Genomic DNA, 23,687 nt, shown 5'->3' on the forward strand with positions numbered 1-23,687 from the left:
GTGTGTGTGTGTGTGTGTGTGTGTGTGTGTGTGTGTGTGTGTGTGTGTGTTTTGGGGGGGTGCATTATATGACATAATCTAAATATGTACAAGTCATGAAGTAAGCTCTGCCTCATACTTCACACCTGATGTTTGCAATTAGGACATGAAGCCCCATTCTCAGGGCTCTCACCGTGAGGCCATGGAAGAGCCACTCTCCTGCCTTGTGGGGGCTTTTCTCTGTAAAAAGTTCCTCACTATGTGAAAACTTCCTTCCCTCCCTCATGAGAAGTCTCATGTCTTCAGAAAAACCTTTCAGGCTTCCTGAATTCTCTCAGGCCTGTTCCTAATTTCTATGCTTGTTAATGCACACTCTAAATCTGCCAAGAACTCTTGCCTTTCTGCTGTGATGCTGCCTAGAACTCTGGAAGAGTTCCCCAGGCCTCTCTTCAGTTGGTCTTCAGAGTCCCACACCACCTCTCTCTATGAATAGGGTTTCTATGAATGCAGTGAAACGCCATGACCGAAATGCAAGTTGGGAAGGAAAGGATTTATTTGGCTTACACTTCCAGATCAAGCAGGGCAGAAACCTGGAGGCAGGAACTGAGACATTGGTCATGGAGGGGTGCTGCTTACTGGCTTGCTTCCCATGACTTGTTCAGCCTGCTTTCTATAGAACTGAGGACCACAGCCCAGAGATGGCACAACCCACCATGATCACTAATTGAGAAAATGCCTTACAGCTGGATCTCATAGAGGCATTTTCTCAACTGAGGCTCCTTCCTCCTTGATGACTGTAAGCTTGTGTCAAGTTGAGACAAAGGTTGTGTCAAGTTGACACACAAAATGATTTAGTACAGATAGTAAGCACAACACTGCACATTTGTGTGTATGTATGTGTGAATATGTGTTCATCTATAAATATATGTGAATGCATGTCAAGACCAGAGGACCATAGGTACCATTCCACAGATGCAATACTCCCCTCCTCTTTGAGTAATGATCTCCCAGTGTCCTGGAATTCAACATGTAGGCTGTCTAGCCAGTCCCAATGATCTTCCTGCCTCTTGTTTTTCCATCACTAGGACTATGAGCATGTAACACCATGCCCAACTTCTTTTTACATGAATTTTTGCCCACATCTTAAGGTCTCCAAAGACTACCATGAGCCAGACCACATATACAAGAGCAAAGAGCTTTATTCTGGCTTAAGCTTGGTCTCTCCACCATCACCAATGCAGTGGATCAGAGAGGAAAGCCCCAAGAAGCTGCATGGCAGGGTTTTTATTGAAATTTCCAGCTTAGCAGTTACAATATTGGGTGACATTCAGCAAGGGCAAGCTTGTTATAAAGTGACTGGCTAACTAACATAACTAACATTGAAAGAGCTATCTATAGACCTCAGGAATGTTAGGTCAGTGGGCTTCCCAGCACAGATGTCCCACCCTGAGATAAGATACTTTCCCATTCTTGTGATTACCTCCATCAATTCCTTGGGTAGGGAATTTTCTGGTTTTCTTATTCCTGGAATTGGTGACCTATGGCCTAGTTCCTGGGACTAATGATTTTGGGGGTGGGTGGAGGTCACCCTCCTGGTCCTCTCAAATCCAGGGTATTGAATCAATCCCTCTTGGTGGCAAGGCAAACACTTACTAGCTGAACTATCTCCATAGCCCACTGTACATTTTAAAGATTTGTCTCATTGACAGTATTCTCCCTCTCCACATTAGGAAGCAAGGTCACCTAGGCAGTACTATTGCCTTCTTTACACTGCACACAACACAAGTAGTACCCCATCTTGTTACAGAGTCCTGCCAGCACTGCAGCCACCCCATGAAACTGGGTTGTGGGTGCAAGGCATGCAGTTTCTGGCAGTTGATTAACCTTGGAGGAAACAAGCCCTTATCCAACTTCACCATTGTCATTCCATTGAAAAAGCTGACAACTCTCTAGCTGGGTGCCGGTGATGTCAGCCTTTAATCCTTGAGGTGGGCAGATCTCTGTGAGTTCCAGTTCAGCCTGGTCTACAGAGCTAGTTTCAGGACAGCCAGGCTACAGAAAGAAACCTTGTCTCAAACCTCCACACCCACCCCCTCAAAAGCAGATAACCCTGAAAGGCACCATCTTAACACTGTCTGAAGGTTGCTCGTCAATCAGTCAAGGGAAAGGAAGGAATTTCTTATGGTTTGCTAACTATAGGTACAAATTATCTTCCCCAGGAAAAAACAAACTCACATGTGGATACCTGCAATACCAGATTTCCCTTTCCTCACAATAAAGCAAAGCTCAGTCATCTGTATTGTATGGAATGCACACTCCCTGTAGCTTTACCATGCCTTCATTCTTTCACAGCTGTTTTGCTTCTAAGTAACTTGGTAACAGTTTCTCCACAAATTAACATTAATCTACTTTTTCCGGGGGACCACCTCCAGTTTCATCAAGAAACTCCAGTTTCTCAATGTATATAATATGTAATTACCAACACAACTAACTTTTGGCAAGCACACAAATCAGCTGGTGGCTGCTGGCTTTCCAGGCACACCAGTATCAATAGTTAACATTTAACGAGTGTTTACCATACATCCGTCAGGAAGCACTGCTTTAAGCTTTCCTGTGTATTAACTCAGTCACCTCTCTAGAAAGTAGGCATGTGGTCGGGGATTATAAATGAAACAAACAGGCACAGAGGAGCTAATGAACATGAAGGCACAGAAAAGCCCAGGTAACAGCTAGAAACCCTTTACCCATGCTTCTACAAGCAAATTTATAGGGAGGAGCACGCGCACACACACACACGTGCGACACACACACACACACACACACAGAGACAGAGAGAGGGAGACCCCAGGAATAACAGCAGAATAATCAGGGTTTATCTAGAAAAGGAAGGGTGCAGCAGGAATGAGGGATAGGGAACAAAAGAAGGTCTAGGGAAGGTAATGATCAAAATAGATGGTATAGCTATACTAAAATGTGCTGTTACGATGAATCATTAATACATGCTAATAATTTTTTTTTTTTTTTACAAATTAACAAAATAGATCTTTTGAAGTGGAAAAATGGGCTTCTGTGTAGCAGCCACCCAGCCCAGATTATTGTTGGAACTGTGGCCTCAGTTTACTTTACAAAGAGGATTGATTTGCTGTATCACTTGATGCACTCAGTGGGCCAAATGGAGGTCAGTTCTGAGTTGTAGCTATTCATACTCTTACTGACAGCTGTTTACAAGGTCTGGCAATCAGTACATGACTGATGAGTGTCCGTGTAGCTGGGCTGGATGTTAGCAATGCATTTATGAGTGCGTGTTTTCATGTGGAAATGACTTTACTGTGCAATTTCCCTGGGCAATGCTTTTTTTGCAGGATCACAGATGTAAAGGACCCACATGGTGTCTGAGTTACCAGAGCATGAACTGTGGATAGAGAAAAGGGTTTAGGGGGTGGGGATGGAGTTAATCCCCATCTGTAAATATATCTTTGTGTTTAGTCATTGGGAGAAACATGTTCTCTGCCTGGCTGTGGATCATTAGCAACTTCCACATGACTTGGAATTCCCCATAAGCTGGTGAGAGCAATATAGAAGGAAAAAAAAAAAAAAAAAAAAAAACTGGGACCGGAATGATGGGACATAGGGTGAGGATTTGAAGCTGGGGTAAGAGGGGGTTCTCTCCCACTCCTGAACATACCAACTCCCCAAGATGCTCAGGCTTTTGGGTGGTGGGTCAGGACAGGAAATGGATGAGGCGGCCTGCAAAGAGAACAGACAGCTTCCTAAAGAGTCATGGGAACCAGTTATCTTAGAAATCTACCCTGGTGTTCTTTCTGTTGTCTCAGCTACAGAGACCATCAAAGTCCAGGGCTCTCACTCAGTTTGCTTTGCAAAGTGGGTCTGCTCAAAGGATATGCAGGAGCTCAAGTTGAAGCAGACTAGAAAACAGGAGATCCAAAGATAGGCAGAAGCATCTATCGCTAAACCCACTTCTGAAGCCAGGATAAAACTGTCCATAAAGCAATTTGTAGACAAGAAGGTTAAGTTAAAAATGAGCAGGTTGGTATAGGGGTGTGACTCTTACCCCAGCTCTCAGGGCCCAGAAGGACCACAAGTTGAAGGCCAGTCACAGTGACAAACCCAGGATCTATCTCACCAAGTAAAGATAGTACAGATGACCAAAGATGATTGACATGACATATTTAGCAGAGTGCTGGCTTAGCATGCTCAAGCTCTAGGTTTGATCACTGGTACCATATAAACCAGGCATGGCAGTACACGCCCATGATCCCAGCATCCAGCAGCTGGAGCTGGCAGAATATTCTTCAGTAATAGGACATCTACCAAGCATATGTACTTGGTACTAGGGTCAATCTTTAGTATCAAGCACCACAAAGAAAAGGAAGAAGACACATGAGAGAAGAAGACAAATCCTTGTCTCTTGAAATAATCAATACCAAAAGGGAACACAGGGAGCTCACAGCTCTTCAGCAAACTGACTGCTTGGAGACATGTCATTACATAACAGCCTTGGTGCTACCTAATGTACAGAGGCAGGTACAAAGCTAAAAGACAACCAGATCAGATATGCTTGGTTCTGGAAGCCCTTCTTCGGTTTTAGTGACACCTGTTTAAAAGAGAACGGAGGCTGGAGAGATGGCTCAGCAGTTAAGAGCACTGAATAATTCCCAGTGCTCATATGGTAGCTCACAACTGTCTCTAACTCATGTTCCAGGAGACCTGATACCCTCATACAAATATACACACCAACCCACATAAATTAATTAATTCATTAACCAAAATATCACTCCTATAACATTCTATATGGCCACCATTTAAATAAATAAATAAATAAAGATAAAAGAAAAAGAACTAAAAGGATTTTACCACAACCCTCCCAAGAAGTACCGTCAAGAAGATGGCAGGCCAACATACGTGGTCCTTAGACAGTTAGTAGTATCTAAATCATAGGGGCAATTATAGGTAACTGCAGAATGGATTGAATGAAAACTCAGGTGTTTAGTGTGTGTTACTCGTTCACTTGGGAAATGAGCTCACTCTGCTCTTTCTATATCTAAAAAGCTTCAGGGACTATATGGATGGTAAAAACCAAGAGCAATTTCTTCATGAGACCATCTGCTGGCCTCATATGGAAGCTGGCTGAGCGCAAGTGTGGTATGGGGAACTCAGGTGAAGAATTCACGTCTCCATGACCTAACCTCTAGTACCATCATTCATAGCAATAGATAATTCTTTTGGGACCCATGGCTCTTCAGGCAACACATAAAGCAAATTGTAAACATCATAGTGCAGATGGCATTATGATTCTGTAATTCCCACTGGTGAGAAATGGTGCAGATCAGAGAGGATAAGCAAGTGTCTGTTTGCTCAGCAAGTTACCAGGGCAACTAGCATCACCAACTCTAAAAGGACTTTTATCTGTGGCTCTTCTGGATATAGAAACACACATGTTCCCACACTGAGCCAAATAAATATCTGCACCAGGAAGGCCATGACTTGGCTTTGCCATCCCACTCCACAAACAGCCTCCAAGGTCATCTGTTCTTTGCTCTCTACTATTGGCTCTGGTTGATTCTAATGGATCTTGCTATCCCAGGCTGATCAACACAGATGGGTGAAGCTCTCATGGGTTTGAGAGCAGAGGCAAAAGGCAGTAGTGCACATAAGGTCTGAATGCAAATGCCAATGCTTTCATCAGCCAGATCTGACTGCCCACTCTGGCACACAGTCTTTCAGCTTCCATGGGCCAAGCAGAGCTGCTCACTGGAAATCCTGTTTTGCCTGTGCTCTCCCTTGTCAGGGAATGGAGTGAGGAGCCTAATCTAGCATACCTTCAGAATTGCTGAACTGCTTTACTGTGAGAGGTGGCTAGCCGTTGGAAACACAGGCTCCACTCTGCCCTTGGCCACCAAATGCTGACCAGTGAGACAGAAAAGAGGTCTGTCTGGGCCAGACACCACCACCACAGCATCAGCATGGCCAGAAAACACAGTAGCAAAGTTCTGGCTGCAGGACTGCCATTACATGCCTCCCACACAAATCAGATCCAGGAAACGGAGGTCTGGAACCACAAACTAAATGTATAGCAAGGCTGACTCACCTTTCTATTTCTTCATTTCTGTTCTTCTTACTCTTTCTGCAGTAAAGCCAGCAATTGGGAACTCTACAGCACAGATTCCTGTGGCTCAAAGGGACCTCTTGAAGATACAATTATGTCTCTCCTCTGCAGGAATTCAAAGGGACCTCTTGAAGATACAATTATGTCTCTCCTCTGCAGGAAGACAAACTCATCCCAGGAGCCTTGCAGGAGAGCCCTCATCCTTGGTAAAGGGATCTCAGGAAGTTGCCAGCCTCTCTTGTCATCATCTGAACAGCCTGTGCCTTTTTAAATCATGGTACTACTTGCTACCTTTGAGCATCCTCTTTTATCCAAATATCTGTCTCCTACCTGTAAGCCATTGAGATTTGGGTCCATTATCTTCTTCTCTGTCTTTCTAAGAACTCTGTCTTTCTAAAAACAGGTGTCCAATCTAGAGGGTTAGTAAGTACAGGAGGGTGGCTAGATAGGTGAATGCATCAATGTGTAGATTAGAGGGATGGATAGATGTACAGATGGATGTGTACATACATGGATGAATGGGTGGGTAAGTACATGAGTGGGTAATTGGACAGATAGGTGAATGAAGTAATAGATAACTTAGTGTGTAGGTATGTAAATGTGTATAAGACAGATAATTAGTTGATAAATGGATAGACAGATGAGTGTTTGAGTGAGTGCATGAACAGATTCATGAATAAGATGGGTGGGTACATGAACTGATGGAAGTTTGGATGAAACAGTGGAATGGACAGGGATAAATAGATCAAGTGGCTAAGTGTTCAGATGGATTGATTGGCCAACGGAAGAATTAATAAGTGGCTAGGTTGGTGTATGGATGGAGAAATGGATATGTATACACAAGTAGAAAAGAGTGAAAAGACACAAAGAGATAGAAGAAGATTGGAATTAAGATTGTCAAACATGCTCACTCTGGAATTAAGACTTTTGGTCTCATCCTCACTATTCAGGACCTCAAAACAAGACTGCTCTGTCTACAGTCACATGGTAAAGAATCTACAGTGACACCTAGGGCTTTGAGCCACTTCAGTCAGAAGGATAAATGACAGCCCATCCCACAGTCAGAACCAAAGAAATACTCAAGTTTGTTTGCTTGTATACAGAGGGGCACTGCCCGTAGGTCTGAAAAATGTTCTTAAAAGCCTGAGAGTCCAGAGGAAGGGGTGCAGGAAGGAGCCTTCTGTTTTTACAAGTAATGTCCCACAACTTCCCACCAAGAATGTAAGGAATGTCAGTTCTTTTGGCTCCTGCCCTGGATCACACACCTCACCAAGAGGTTGGGAGATTTTTAGAGGTTTTTGGCTTTTGGAATTTAGATCTGCTCTCTGTAGACGATGAAAAATGTTTGGACTTGGTTAGGACCACCTCCCAGAAGTCATGTCAGCCTCCCACTGTACCACTCCAGCACTTGCTGGGACATGACATATTTAATCCCAACAAGCAACCCAAGGAAGACATTGGTGAGTACTCTCAAGCGCCCCTGTATACATTTGGGGAAACTGAGGCACATAGGGTTATCCAGGGCAATGTAAGAAGCAAGTCAGAAGAAAGAAAGAAAGAAAGAAAGAAAGAAAGAAAGAAAGAAAGAAAGAAAGAAAGAAAGAAAGAAAGAAAGAAAGAAAATCTTTGGAGGACCTATAGCATGGAGGCTAGAGATACCTACAGTCAGGTGTCTTCAAAGGTTCAGTGGCCAGCTGTCTCCTCTTTCCTCCATCGGCAAAGGAAAAAAATATGCACAGCAGAGAACCTGATACCCAGAAAGAAGCTCCAGAGAAGACCTTTTCCTAGTAGGAGTTACCAGCCCCTCACAAAGAGAATACATCCCACCATGGACAGTCCGGACCCATGCTGCAGTTTCTCTACTACCTCCTCTGCACCTTGAGGCTTGGAGTGCTCACACATGGTCTCTCCGTGTGACTCGCCGCTTGAGGACATATACCTTGGCCTGGTGCAGTAGGTTAGACAGGTGCAGAAGAAGGGGCTGGATACCAGTCACTACCCTTGAGGAGTTCATAGCTGACAGGGTATTGGAAAAACACTCACACCAAACCAGACTAAGATACAGGTCCTACCACCTAGACAAGAAAGCCGACCAATGAGGGGACATGAGCTGGTAATCAATCTAGCTAGAAACAAAAAGACTACAAAAGTCTATTGAGAGCTCAAGGCATGCCACCATTTCCAATAACCAGAAAATGCCTAAATTGCTCACCATCTCATGCTGGGGTTAAGGGAACTTCTCTATGAGTGTTCTGGGCATGCCATAGATGACGGAGCTCCCCAAGGGCTGCAGCGTTCCCTTGGTAAAAGGCCCTGAGAGGAAAGCTTGCTAGTCTGTGCTCTGCCACCCTGCCCTAAATGCTGTTACTTGGGTGTGTTGCTCAGCTCCTCTGAGCTCGGTTTGTGTAACACAGGGGTGAAGGCAACGGCACCGATCCTGTCAGGCATGAGTTCACACACACAAAGCCCTGGGCAGAGGCCTGGGAAGTGCTTGGAAATTTACCTAGCTGTTATTACATGACTTTAAACAAAACAAACACTTCCTCCCAACGGGCTCTATTGGGTGCAGATCGCTGCACTGTGCATTGAACTGTGGGCTAGAAACAAGCTGCTGCATAATGTCTCCTTGAAGAAGTAGAGAGGCTTCAAAGCTCGCCTAGTTTGGGCATTCAAAGCCAGGGCTCTCTCTGAAAGACAGTTCCTCTGGACCCCTGCCTCATCCACCAACGTCCCCACATGAACCACGCCCAGGCTTTATCCACCACTAACCGTGTCCCACCCGTAACCTGCGGTGGGGTTCAGTTGAAACAGTTTATTGGGCATAAAGATGTTCTCTCTGTCCTTCTTTTATTGAAGATAAGGGAAACTTTAGGCCAAGGGAACTTGCTGTCACTAACAGCAACATCCCATAGCAAGGAAAGAGGGTCTCAACTTTCCTTGATTGCACCCTGAGAACTGAGGCATTAAAGGAAATAAGTGCCATCATATGCTGCTGGCATTCATATTGGATTCTAGTGCTGAGTCTTTGATAAGTTCCTATGTGCAGAATTCCCCAGGACAATTCTCATTACAGATGTATCCAGCAACTGTGAGAGAACTGTCAGAAATAAAGAATGTGGTCACAAATGCGAAGTTTCACAGAGGAACGGGGAGGGGGTCAGGAGCTGCAAGCTGCTATTCAGTCCTGCTTCGCACCCATCCTGGGTGGTCAGAATAAGTCTAAGAGGAGCTAGGAGTTCAAGGTTCAGCAGCTCCGGGTTCCAGGCCCTTGCTGCAGGACTGACAAGCTATGACGGAGTCAAAACCCACATCCCCTTCGGTTCTCCAAGCTCCTGTCAGAAAGCCTAGCTGAAGATTCTAGGAACATCTTTCAGTGACTCCTGTTGGTTGTCACCACACAGAAATGTCAACCAACCAACCAGTCACTGTTGGTATCCCCACACCGCCTCTGATACTTCAGTACCACAGTTAACAATACAGGTTTAGAGCCTGGCACTGAAGCTAGAATACCAGCCCAGGCATCTTCAGCTGTGTGACTCAAACAAAACACTTAGCCTCTCCGGTCTTACATTTTTCTCATTGTAAAAATGGGACTAATTAATTTTAACGCTGTATCTCCTGTGATTATTATAAGAGTTAAATTACATATAACAGAAGAGGCTTACTTTCAATTGCCTCAATGCTAATAAGCATTAGATAAATGTCAGCTACGATTATTTTATGCAGAGCTAATTAACACTATCAGGAAATCATTTAAGTGAACCAATCTCACTGGCAAGGGCTTCATGTATCAGTGAGTAGGCTATTCAACAGCAAAGGGAGGCCAACAAGGAGAGCAGGATGTAAAGAACCAGGCAGGAAGGAAGGAAGAGATTATTGCCGCCTTGTACAAGTCACACTCAGATACAGCCTGGCCACCTCTCAGACTTGGGGTTTCTGAGATGTTGCATTTCTGTTCAAGGAGATATGAATGATAATGTAGGATTGCTTTTTCTTAATTATTAACCAAAAGTTTTTTGCTCTGGTTCTTGAAATAAAATAAAGGGACAAAATAATGCCACAGTTACCCCCTGCCCCCCAAAAAAAGTGTTTTTTTTTTTTTTGTTTGTTTCAATAAAGAACAGAACAGCAGGAATAGAGCCAAGAGTTTGGGTCAGTGGTGAAGCACTAGAGTAGCATTTACATGCAGGCTCTGTGATCATCCTCAGAGTGGTTAGTGGGAGGATACAGGCATGGAAGAGGGAAGGCAATAATAAAAAAGAGAAATAAAAAAATCCAGGAAGGAAATTGACATTCTTTTCAGCTTGCTACAGAATGCTTCAGGTCAGGATTTCACACTGCTATGCAAAGCAGAGGTTCTAGCTCCAAACCTGATCTCTAGGTCCTCCTCAGCAAAGCTCAGAGAGGTCTGGCTGTGCCTCTTACTCCAAGGTTAGTCTTTAAAGAATCCATCTACCACAGTGCTGCAAATACACAATGCACCCTGTGTCTCTCAAAAACTTTCCACCAAATATTGTCATCATATCCCTTCCCTTCATTTGGCTGGTCTTTGTGTTCCTAGAGAGAAATCATGAAGGCTTACCTAGAGCACCTTTACAAATAGCTAGTTAGCTTCCTTCCTTCTTTCCTTCTTTCCTTTCTTCTTTCCTTCCTTCCTTCCTTCCTTCCTTCCTTCCTTCCTTCCTTCCTACCTTCCTGCCTTCCTACCTTCCTACTGGTTTTCTTTTTCTAAGCTAGGTGTCAATGTAACCAAGATGGCCTTGACTCTCCTGTGTAGCACAAATTAGACTGGTCCTCAATCCCAAGGGCTGGATTATGAACATACGTCTCTATGCCCAGAACTATAGAGGCTCTGAAAGGTCCCATGCACCCAGTGAGTGCTTCAATGATCAGTTGTCCCTCAGCCCACAGAGATCCCTGCACATGCTGAACATTGTGCCTGCATCACTTCCATGGTCCTTGAAACAATCTCCTAAACTAGGTACCGTCATCACCCCTACTTTACAAATTTGAAAGGAGCTTGGAAAAGAAAAAGAATCTAGGCTCCTACACTAACAGGTCATGAAGCTGCAACAGCCAGGTTAGGTTCCCTCTTCTTCCCCCCATGCCCCATATTCATGCATCTTTGTAATACCTTTATTCTCCAGTGCTGCTTTTTCACTGAATTTGAGGAGCAGGAGGAAGATCTTTTTGGAAAAGACCCTGTGAATATGGTAGCAACTACTTATTTCTCCAGTGGTGCTCTGGATCACAAATAGCAGCAGAGAGCAAAAGGGGAGAGTGGCCTAGGTGGCCCAGTACACTTTCATAAACATGTCAAAATGTCAAGCAAGGCTCTTGAGAGTTCATCAGCAAACATGAACTCACCCCAGATAAAGGGCTCTGAATAAACAGTAGTCCAAAACCTACTATTTCTCCCAGAAAATGGTCACAGTCTCATGGGACAGTACACCTCAAAGAAATGGGCACAGTGGCCATTAGCGGAAATGCCACTAATTCTGCCAGGGAAGCCACAGAGGGCTTTACAGACCCTGTTAGTGAGTTTGAAACCAAGATCAGGTGGCAGCTGGTAGAGGAGTCAGGAAACTTCCACAAACAGTTTGATTGGTGGCAACTTCTGCGATGTGGCTGCTGTACCACTGAGACAGTGTTCCTTACTGCTTCACTAGCTCACACATGTGGTGGTTCTTCTGCTTCACCTCAAGGAGTCTTTGCAAGAGTTGTTTAACAGATCACAGCCCTCCATAATAGAGCTTCCAATCAGAAACCCCACAAAGAGTTAAGAAGTGAACATGAAAGATGGAGAAGGCAATTGCATCCATGCCCCTAACAGACCAGCATCCTAAAAGCATGAAGCCCCAGATGCCAGGAATGACTGTGTCTTGTAGATTTGTACTAAGCATTCACCTCGATTTATCATCCAAAGAAAGAAAAATAGGGAGGGGAAAAAAAAGGCAAATTCCAAAAAGATGAGGCAGCCCTAAAATCAAGATAGAGAATACCATGAACAACTCACAGCATGGAATAACTGAAATGGAATTTCCTCCCCGTCACTGAAAGGCACAGGACCTCAACTACATCGAGGGGGCCCCTGGAGCCAGCCACGTGAATCAGCCCCTTGTTTGCAGTTCCAGGGAACCAGAGCCAGGAAGAGGCTGGGTGTGGAATGTGTACTTTTCCCTTTCTTCAACTATCACCCTTCCCCCACCCCACCCTCTGTTTACACCCTCAGTAAGACTGTGGCTTGGAATACCCCACATGCAGAATTGCTGAGGTGATCAGTCAAAAAAGTGCTTGGGGCTGGAGATTTAACTCAGTTGCTCAAATGCTTGCCTGGAGTGCATGAAGAACTGGATTTTTTTCATAGCAAGCACCTAATGAAACCAGATATGGTGGTGCATGCCTGTAATCACAGCTATCTATCGGAAGGTAGAGGCTGAAGTTCAGCGTCATTCTCTGCTATCTCCTGAGTTTGAGGCTAGCCTGGGGAACCCTGTTTGAAGTGAGGTGGGGGTGAGAGTGGAGGAAGAGGAAGAGGGAAAGGAAAGAGGGATGGTTTAAGCTGGTGAGCACTTGATAGGAAAATGCAGAATTTTCTGGCATCCTGACCTCATTCTGTTCATTGGAGGCACCTTGTAATCAGCCAGGAATCCAGGAAAAACAGTTTGAACTGGGGAGCAAAGAGCAAGCTTCCTCTTCCACAAGCCCTGCCAGTGACACCTGCAAACCACTGTCCCCCAGCAGACCAAAAGAGCTGAGGCACAACTTCCGATCATGCTCCTGAGCACTGGTTGGCTTAGGTTTTATAACTACCAGAGACTCCAGGAGAACCGTGACTGCAAACAGAAAGGCTCCTGCCACTTCCATGGGCTTCAGGGATCCATCCTCTTGCAGGTCAGAGTTTCATCTGCCGGCCCCTGATGTCTGCATCTGGAGGCAGCAACCTGCCACCTACACACTGAATGTGGATACTTGTTCGGTGGAAAACAGGTGAAATTGTGTCCAGAAGCCCCAGGGAAGGGATGCCAGCTTAGGGTCATTGTTAGCTGGGGACTGAACCCTTCCCAGCTTCCATTTCACTACTTGGAAGATGATGATTATACAACTAGGAACTGCTGGAAAATTAAATTGACCCCTGGTACATTAGGAATGTTCAATACAGTAGAAGAATCAAGTAAAATCCTGGATGTCAGTGTCCACACACCTACAGCTTCAACTGTCAGTCATGACCTTGACATTTGATACTTGCATCAGCCTACAGCAGCATCGGGAAGATGCTAACTAGCTTCATCAAACAAAAGAGCCCACTCCCTCAGACTCCCACTCAGCCTACGGGAAGCAGAGGGTATCAGACACGTTGTTTAAGCCATTTATCGCCTGGCTCATCACACCAAAGGGGCCAATCTGATCAGCCCTGCCTGAATTAACCCCAGTTTTTCCTTTCCCCTGTTGTTCGTTGTTATCTAAACATTTATCATCCCCAGGAAGATGCAATGCTATGTGAATTCACAAGGCACTGTCAATGAAACCCTCTCAGCCATTTGGAGAATTTATCTTTGTGTTAACTGGAGAACAAATGAAACCCAGGAATATCTTAATTAACTCCATAAGCATCAGCTGGGTATTTCTTTTCCAACCTCCCCCCATTCCCATTTTGCTGTTAATCAATGAAGATGGGAATCTACAGAAACAACCCAGATAGTTGCTACTAGGGTTTCGATGTGACCACAGGATAAGGAAGGAGCTCCCATTTGGAAAAAAGACTGACTCAGCTCATGCCAGGAGCTGTCACAGACTGTGACCATCTGCAAGCTTCAGACCCTCTCTGTGAGATCACTTGTAAATTAGTAGCCAGAATGAGATGAGGCTTTGTCAAGCCTTTGCTTTGTGCTGGGCCTGTCCTAATTGCATCTCATTTAAACCCCAAACCCTTCTCCCAAAGAGAAACTATTACAACCCATTTTACAGGTGAAGAAACAGGCCAAGAAGGTGCGTGAGAGCATATCTAAATACACAAAGTTGATATTCAGTCAAGGCCACTCAGAAAACACCTCCTCACACCACTACTCCAGGTTAATGAGACAGAAAATAGTCAAGACTGTGATGTTGGGGAAGTCCAGAGTGGGAGATTGGCTGGGCTTGTGAAATGAGGACAGAAACCACTTCCCAGGACTGTTACAGCAAATCAACAAAATAAAGCCAGTAAAATATTAGAAAAGACTTAAAATGCTTGAACAGTAGGACTGAGTGATCTCTCAACACACTGCCCTGCACTGAGTAGGTACTTCATAATCACTTAGTGAATCAAGAGAACTGACCACTGACTAGGCCCGCCTTACAGTTTTCTTGGGAGGATTAAGGCAGGAATGAGCAAGAAGGATGACTTCTCAAGAATGTTTTCCATCTTGAGGAGAAGCATTTTTCTACAGTGTCAGCAACTCTAGGATTGTCCTATCTATGACACCTGCTTCTCTGCATGCTTTCAGCTTCCCTGAGTATGCATAGTGCCTGGCCCCAACAGCTCCTCGGATGACTACATAACCGGTTCCTCCTTGCTCCTTCAGAGAGCAGCCTGAGGATACTATCCAGTAGGTTTGCCCCATCAAACAACAGGATACATCCCAGTAAGCCTGGCTAGGACAGAATTGCTCATCTCATGGGTGTGTCTCAAATGAAGGAAAAGGGGCTGAGGCTGAGCTGCTAATACTAAAGTTGGGTTGACTGGTAACAAAATGGTGGCACAAATAAGAACTGCCAATCTGAGTACAATACACATACCACATTATAATTCTAGCCCTTAAAAGGCTGACACAGGACTATCAACACAAGTTCAAGACCAGCTGCAGCTATATAGTGAGACCCTGTCTCACAAAACAAGTATCTGGCAGTCTTTATGAACAAGAAATGCAGATCCAGAAGGAAATTCTGTTCTTGTAGGTGCTCCCAGAGGCATGGTGCTGGGACATCACCCAAGTAGCCTGCACCCTGGATAGCCTCAAGCCCCAGCAGAGACTGTATAAAGCTCAGTAAATGAATGTGTATGCATGGGGATCTTATTGATGCCATCTATCAATGTGTCAACTAGGACATGGGGGCTGTGCCTATATATGAAGCCTTGTGCCTCAAAGCAACGCGAGGTCATCAAGCCACCAGACATAACTGGCCCCATCCAACTGGTCCATGTAATAATCTTTCATCGTGGGGGAAACAATAAGAGGAGACATCACTATACAGTTATTTTCCATTAGCAACCCTCAGTGTTCCATTCCTAATCTCTCACAGACACACAGACACACACACCACTTCTCCAGCTTTCCATATTTGACTTTCCTTTTCTTCTGCCCCTTTTAGATTTTCCACAGTTGAACGTCCTCCCAGCAATTTCCAATCCTGACTTTCCACAAAGCAACTATGCAGATGCCCCTCGGGATGTCCTGCTCCTGAGCCTAGTTATGGAATTTCCTAGAGTCCTCATAGCCCACAGTGATGACTCCTCATATTGCTATGGCAACCTCACTCATCTGTCTGGTGAGATACCCCTTTCTCAACAAGCCCAGTGTCCCCAGCTCACCAGATCTGCAATAATGTCTTAGATTTTCATGCTTGGATTGCTGACATCAGCGAAACTGACACCTCAAGTGGCCTTTCAGCACCATGACCGCACTGTTTGCCTTCACCACCGCTACTGTTCTCTCTTCTGCTCTTGCCAAAGGACCCACAGCACTGCTCCTTCCACACCCTTACTCTTACATGATGCTCCTTCCATGCCCTGGCTCTGGAGTGTCCCTGGGTATTTACCTGGTCCTCTCTCTCCCAGAGTTTAGCACACATAGTCAATCACATCCTGACCAGTATCAGGTACCAGACCCTGCTGATGGGCAAAGGTACACACAAGTGTACTACCCATTCTTGCTCACCCAAGTTCCCTGATCTCAGGGAGAAGAAACTCAGGAAGCTGATGACCCTACCTGGAAAGCCAGGTGGCCCCTCATAGGAAGACTGCAAATATGTGCCCTCCATTCTGGACTCCTGGGGACACATTCTGCTGTGTACTTAGACATTCCTTGCAGGTCTGCTGACAAATGCAGGATCTTAGAAGTGACCCCCTTCCCCCTACATACACACACACACACACACACACACACACACACACAATGCCTGGAATGAACAGACAGGAACACTGTAGGCAAGCCCAATGTTGAGTTGACTGTTGGGTTTTTTCAGCACTGTGCCTACAAACTGCTGCAACACAAGACCTGGTGTCCAGAAAATTGTCCACATAGATATGAAATAGAAGGGCAGAATTTGACACGTGGAACCCTAGTCCAAGAGTGGAGCTTCTATGAGGTTGAGCGGGACAGCTTCTCACTGTCTTAGATTTTGTTTCATTTATTTCTTCAAAGGCATTGGTCCAGGACAAATAAGCCACATTTCAGCAGCGAGTGTTAATCCTGAGAGTGGAAACAGTACATTTGTTAAGTGGCCCTTTGTGACTCCCACTGTCTAGATAACTCACATTACACAGAGAAACAGCCTCCAAATTCCACAGCAAATTCCTGAATAAAGACAGACTTTCTAGACTTCCAGTGGAAGCCACTGGAAGATACAGGAGCCCAGAGAGCTTGAAGGATTCTCAGTGTCACAGAAAAAGGCAGGCTTCAGGGTGCTGGCAGTCTGACAACCATGTGGCTTCATCTCTGAGGGGACAGCAAGGGCTGCACGGCCTGTAAGGAATCTGCCAACCCACCTTCTCTACCACTCAAGGCTCCCTCCTTAAGCACTCTGTTCTGCTATCACTCATATTCACAGACATCACTCATTTGTTCTCCCGGTATCTGTCCTAAGCATCACAAAACCTGGGCAGCCACCACAAGTCAGAGACTCCCCCCAAAAATCCCAAAAACTGCCTCAGCAACTTGAACTCAGAACCCAATAGTCACAAAATTGATCTGCCTAGCAAAGTGGAGTTGGATGAGGGGTTTGCTAGGCATCGGGGCTTGAAGAAGAAAGTTACACGTGGCCAGGTTTCCCAGTTCAGTACATCTAATTTTACAATAGCCAACTTCCGGACAGAGGAAAGAAAGGCCCAGAGAGGCCAACTGAGCTATTAGAGGTCACACAGCCAGAAAGCTGTTTCACTTAGTTGACCCAGGTTTTCTTTTTGTTTGCTTGTTTTTCAAAGCAGGGTTTCTCTGTGTAACTGCCTTGGTTGTCCTGGAACTAGTTGTATAGACCAGGCTGGCTTTGAAGTCAGAGGGATCCACCTGCCTCTGCTACCCAAGTGCTGGGATTAAAGGCATGAGCCATCAGCATCAGCTGGTCCCAGGTTTTCTAATACTCCAACTGATCTTCAGAGCATTTGTCCATCCAGAGAATTCTTTTTACTATTTTAATTCTCTTCATATACCCTAAACACATAACAAAGGGTTTCTGGTGACCAGGGGGTGAAAAGAAAGCTGAGAGCTTGTTGCTGGCTGTTTATTCATTTAAGTCATCTGGTGTTGCTAAACAGTCCAGAGCCTTGCCTCGCTCCAGTGAGCCAAGCATGGGGAGAAGAGGTCCATACTCACCCATTCTGACCCAGGTTTCCAGTGGCCACAGCCTAGCCCCACTCTACCGCTGACAAGATCCTTGGTGCAGTGACTATAAGCTTTGCCTGCCTCCAAACTCACTTAGGGATATCCAGGGCATGCGGAAACAGTGGGAGTTTACACAGATGACCCCTGAAATCTGCCCCCTTTGTTAGCTCTGGAATTCCACAGGATGAACACTCAAAAGAAGAAAGGACTGTTTGATCCTCGCACCTACAGACTGAGGCTGGAAAAGTTCCCTAGCCTCCTGGAGCTTCCTAGAGGAGAAACTAAACAATGGACACTAGTCAACCAGATGTGGTGTAACTCACAGGTGGTAGAATTTGTACAGACATGGACAAAGTAGAGCTCAGAGAGCTTAAGAAAGCGGAGGGAGATCAACCAGCTATGAAACAAAAAGCTTCCAGTGTTGCTTCATTTTCCTCGAAAGGTAACCTTTCAAATGAGCATTGCGATCTGACTGTAATCCAGGGTCTCAACAGTATACCTGAAAACAAATGCTCTAACATGACCTTGCTGAATTGTCATCAGGCTCTCTCCTCTGCCAGTCATAATTCTTAGCCAAAGTACATGTACTATCTGTCATTATCATAGCTGAAGACAGAGTAGACATGAACTAAGTGTGTGAAGGCCTACTATTATGTTTCCTGTGAAAACCAATGAAAACGCTGCCCATCTGCTGTTTCACAGCCTCATACAAATATTATATCTCACAACAAACTCCCCTCCGGTGTTTATAATACAGGAGAAGTTTCTTTCAAAGACAAACAGATAGGTTTCCTCATTTAAAAGGACAAATGACAGCTTATGGGCCCTTGGCCAGTTCTTGTAAAATAAAGTTTTATTGGCACACAGCTACACCCACTCATTTACATACTGCCACTGGCAGCTTCCCAGAAGCAGTAGTAGTGTGGATGAGCAGTAGGGAACTTCAGGACTCCCAAAGCTGAAAATATTTACTTTCTAGCCCCGAGTAGGAAAGGTTTGCCAAACCTTAATTTAGACACAAATATAACCCACTCAGCATGCTGTGATAACTAAGAAACCCAGAGCTAGATTGAACATTAAATTTCTGTGAGTCATGACACATCTTCAGCATTTTCTTATTTCTCTGTGTCTGTGTGTTTTGATCTTCCAATTCTACTTCAACATTTTACTTAAAAATAACTAATATTCCCTGAGTACATGTTATATGCCAAAAAAAAAAAAAAAGAACCCTTCTGACTCAAGTGCTCAAATGTGTACTTTTATTTAATTCTCACTCTAAAGTTGTGGGGGAGATAACAGCCTCTAATCACTGAGAAGAAATGAATGAGGGAAATGAAGTCACCAGTTGACTATGCAGTAGGAATATTTACTAGGTTGTGATTCAGCCTGGAGCAATGGAAGGACTGACTGGAGTGCTCCGGGTGTTCAGTGTGCATGAGAAAGTGGACAGGGCCCGCACAGTACCTGCAATCAGTCCCTCACATGATAATAAGCTGCTGGGGGGGGGGGAGGATGGCTGAAAAGATGGCCAAATGGTTAGGAGTACTGTTCATTCTTCCAGAGGACCCTGGTTCAATTGCCGGTGCTCGCATGGCAGCTAACACGTGCCCATAACTCCAATTTCAGAGTATCTAGACTGCAGGCACTGAATGCACGTGCTACAAAGACATGCATGCACATGCTGTGTACACATACAAGAACATGCTGAACGGACATATATGCAGGCAAAACACCCATATAGTAAGTTGCCGTCTCACAAGAAATCTTTCCGCTTCAGCGAGAAGCACAGCGGCCCACAGCCTCACCAAATGTGAGGCAGGACCCACAGCTACCCAAACTACACAACAATCTCTGAGATTTTGTTACGGTGATGTCATGAGCTCCCCAAAGCCACAGTACCACACCTGCAAACAAGGACCGATACTCCAAGTTGAGGACCCTTCAAGGCTAAGAAGCCTACTCCTATTTTGGAAATGGTGATCATCTTTTATTAAATTAGATTTCTATACTCTTAGCAGTGATATCTGAGATACCACAGTCCTCATGCGCCAGCAGCGGTTCTTTACGAGTTTCTTAAAATATATGCAAAAGTCATTCTTCTCTAAAACAACTTGCCTGTCTACAACCAAAATCATCTTCAGTCCAGTCCATATCAACCCACTCAGAGACACACTCTCCAAGCAACAGTGAAGGTCAGGCTGATGACAAGTCTTAGCGTAAGCACAGCTTCTGGGACATCCACGGAGAACTGGGATGACCTTGTGGCCATCTAGATCTCTCTGAACCTTAATGCCTGCAAATGTGAAGCAGAGGGCCACACCCACCCCACCAAATTAGGCCAGTTCAGGGGGATTGGTCTAGCTCATAGACAGCCCAGGGCAGAGGAATGCAAGCCCTAGAGATGAAAGAGGCTCAGGTTTTTTTCATGCCAAATCTTTGCAGACTCCCTAGGGCTTTCAGTACCCCTATGTGGGCACAGGTCCAGGGTGCTTGTTTATCTCCAGGAATGGAGGCTGGAGGATGTTGAGGAGCAGCCCTCCATGGACAAGAGCATGTGTTTCCATCAGCACAGAAACCCATTAAGGAAAACCAGTATTGAAAACAGCAATCAATGGGACACATGTCCTGCCAGGCAGCTGAGGAACGATTGAAGTGAACCATAAACAGAAATCCTGCCTGCTCTTGCAACCACAAGAAGAAAGAAAAGGCAGAGCTGCCAGGGGCCTTGGAGTCACCAATACCACCACAACCAGTGCCATCAGCACCACCAGTGCCAGGACAACCAGCACTTGAGCAGTAGTACTGCCAGCATCTAAAGCATGAGTACCAACAGTGCCAATCATTCACCTGGGGAGACCCATGGTCTCTGGGCCTAAGGCTGGAGGCTACAGGTCCTACAAGTTCTATCCAGGTGTCTGTGTGGCTTGTACTTGTCATCCCCCAATATGTGTCATGGTGACCCTTTCCTTCCCAAGCTCCTCAGCTTAGAAGAAAAATCACATAGTTCCCTACTAACGAGCAAGCCGACCAAAAGAAAGGTAATCTGTCCCAAGTTACAGTCACTAGAGGGAACAGGAAGGGAGCAGAAGTCACATCTTTCAGCTCCAGACATTGCGATCCATGGCTGTGGAGTGAGGCAGCCATGTGTTCCTTGGAGAAACCTACTTTACCATTCTGTATTCATTCTTCTAACAGGACTCAGATCTTAACAATGTCTACCCCATGGCTCTGTTGTGACACATATGTGGGCTCAGTGTCTGCCATGCATCCTGCACTGGCCAAATAAATGATGACATTCGTTATATCGATACCCATCCAGTCACCAAATTATTTCTCACAATTATGATTCTATGGTTTTTGGAGGCTGAGTCCACCTTCACCCTCTTGAGAGAACAGGAGATAAAGGGAACCACCATGAAAGGGTTATTCTAGGGAGTAACCAATAAAAGAAGAGAGAGGGAACTGTGGGCCATGTGATAAGGAAGGTGCAACTGTCCCAGAGGAAGAATGGGGAAGATGGTATGAAGACACAGAGAGACTAAGAGCCTTAGCAGCCCCTCCCTGAAACAACCCAACTCACCACCCCAGATCAGGCAGATCCATAAGTATAGCTCTGTACACACCATCCAGCAAGTGCCCACTTACCAAAGACACAGAGCCCCCCCCCCCCCAGACCTGTGGTTCTCAACCTTCTTAATGCCACAACCCTTTAACACAATTCCTCATGTTGTGGTAACCCAAGCCATAAAATTATTTTAGTGCTACTCCATAACTATAATTTTGCCTCTGTTCCAAATAGTAATATAAATATCTGATATGTAGGATATCTGATATTCAACCCCTGTGGAGGTCCCACCCACAAGTTGAGAACCTCTGCCCTAGACCATGAGCAATAATTGAGTACTGTCTCCCAGTCTGATCCAGCTCCAGCCCCAGTCCACCCCTGATGCCCTAAAGTCTTTTCTTTTCCCTCATAGGAAAGAGGACTGTAGGTTTTAAGAGCGTAAGAGCAACTACAGGAGGAAGTCCCATGACATATACCTCCAGGCCTAGAAGACTTCCTTCTTCAGCTGACCTTACTGGTTCTGCATAAAACACCAGGTAGCCAGGCTTCTAGCTTCCAGCTGGCCTTCTCCTAAGCATATACCTATGAAAGTCACAAACCTCATGGCTCTCAACTACAGGGTGAAGACACACTACCCACCCAAGGGACAGCTGGATTGAATTACACAGTTGTCCCAAAGGACCATGCTCTTATTGATTGTCAGTGGGTCTGCAAGAAAACCACAGTGGGTCACCATCGTGTCACACCAACTCTGCTGCAGCAGTGTATGATGTGTCCAGCCTTTAAGCAAGACAGTGAGGTTCTCAGACTCCTCCAGCATGAAGTCAGTGGCACATCTAGGAGCTGTGAATAACAACATACCATAACCAGAGGACTCACTCTGTTTACACGAACAGTTCAAGAAGGCCTGCCCAGGAGTTTATCATTGGCACCCTAGACCTAGAGAAGCTCATCCCAAGCAGATCCTATCTCAAGTGCCACTTTGGCAGCTGAATGATGACATGAGCACTGTGCTACCTCCTAGTGGGGAGGGGGGGCTACCACTCTCCTTCAGGTGGCCTGGTACTACAGTAAACATCTCTGGGTTCTACCAACCTGGCAACTCCTGAGGGGTCAAGCTTCCTGCCAGTCAGCTGCAGAGCCACAGGAGCGCTGGTTGTCAAGTCTGCTACTCCCTCCCACCAGCTGGCAGGAGGCTTGTTTCCCTTGTCTATTATAGGCCTGATGCTCAGCCTTCCAGCGGACTGTAGGAACTATGACCCGCATAGCTGCACATGGGCCAACTCACAGTGTCTGGTGCAAAGTCTAGCACTGCTTGCCTGGCTCCGCTCAGAAACTTCTCAGGGCCAACCGACACTTACCCTCCACAGAAGCTTCCTTGCACTGGCACTGCCCTGACTCTGTCAGGCATCAAGCACATGCTCTATAGATGGTGCCTGTTGTGAGCCTCAACACTAACTTGGTGACAGAAGAAAATACTAACGTTAGTCTTGCTGATGAGAGAAAGAAAGGGAGCCTGACTGTCACTGGCTCTAAGTCACATTGTTTGGTAGAGACTTAAGTCCAGAACAGCCACCTACTGACACACACCTTTCATGGTACCAACCATCTGGTCCCACGGTGTTCTCAGCTCTAGGCATGGAGCCAAGAAATGATTGTATTGCATCTATCTTCCCAGTGGTACTGCTAGTGTCTTAATGCATTAACCATCACATCTTCATTTATCCTCTTTGCACAGTAAGAGAGCACATGCCACACAGACATCCTCCTCAAACCCTGGCCTTCAAAATGTTCACAGACTAGACAGAAATAAGAACCTTTAGTCAGTACCCATCAACATGGGTAGAATAATAATTCTCCAGGGAGAATTATTTTTTTTTTAATTAATAACAACTTTCACTTTTTGTCCATCTCCCACAGGCTCCCAGTGTCACACCAGATACATAGACGAACACAGAAGCCAACAAATCTTCTCATAACAGCCATATCAACAGAGCGCCTTTAACCACTAGCCAGGACAGCTTGGTCTAAAGCACAGGAACATGCCAGAAATGCTTCATCAAAAGGAGGTGGATCTTAGGGACTTACATGTTAGAGGGAGCTCCAAGTTGCCCAAGAGATGAGAGCAGACATTCCCATTGAGTCAAGGGTAGAGATGCAGTCCTCTCAGCTATGGTCCTTGTCCCCAGTGGGCATCTAGGCTGGAAGAATCCATTGGGCCACTTGTAGCATCCCAAGGCAAGGCAGGTGTGCTATTCCAGAATCTTCATCCACCAGCATTACTCCCTAGGAAACTGGGTCTTACTGTAAATCCACAGGGTTCAGAAAAATCCCCAAGAGAGGCTCCATGTAGTCTGCAAGCACAGCCTGTTGGAGGACATCTTCTTACCATAGCCATGTTAAGAAGGTCAGGCCTGAGACAAGGGAGAAGAAAATC

The 23,687-nt window shown here is 45.5% G+C and overlaps 1 long non-coding RNA gene across 3 annotated transcripts in view; it reads right to left on the reverse strand.

Moving 5' to 3' along the window:
• The window catches only part of LOC129690876 (uncharacterized), a 196,163-nt gene that overhangs the window by 111,079 nt on the left and 61,397 nt on the right, over positions 1–23,687 (reverse strand). For all 3 annotated transcript variants that reach the window (XR_008722367.1, XR_008722368.1, XR_008722366.1), the window contains exon 3: positions 23,339–23,664. This is a non-coding gene — a long non-coding RNA (uncharacterized LOC129690876). The remainder of the gene's footprint in view (positions 1–23,338; positions 23,665–23,687) is intronic.

This window comes from Psammomys obesus, unplaced genomic scaffold (assembly GCF_907164565.1).
Source record: "Psammomys obesus unplaced genomic scaffold, mPsaObe1.curated_primary_1811, whole genome shotgun sequence".
In the NCBI taxonomy this organism is placed as follows: Eukaryota; Metazoa; Chordata; class Mammalia; order Rodentia; family Muridae; genus Psammomys; species Psammomys obesus.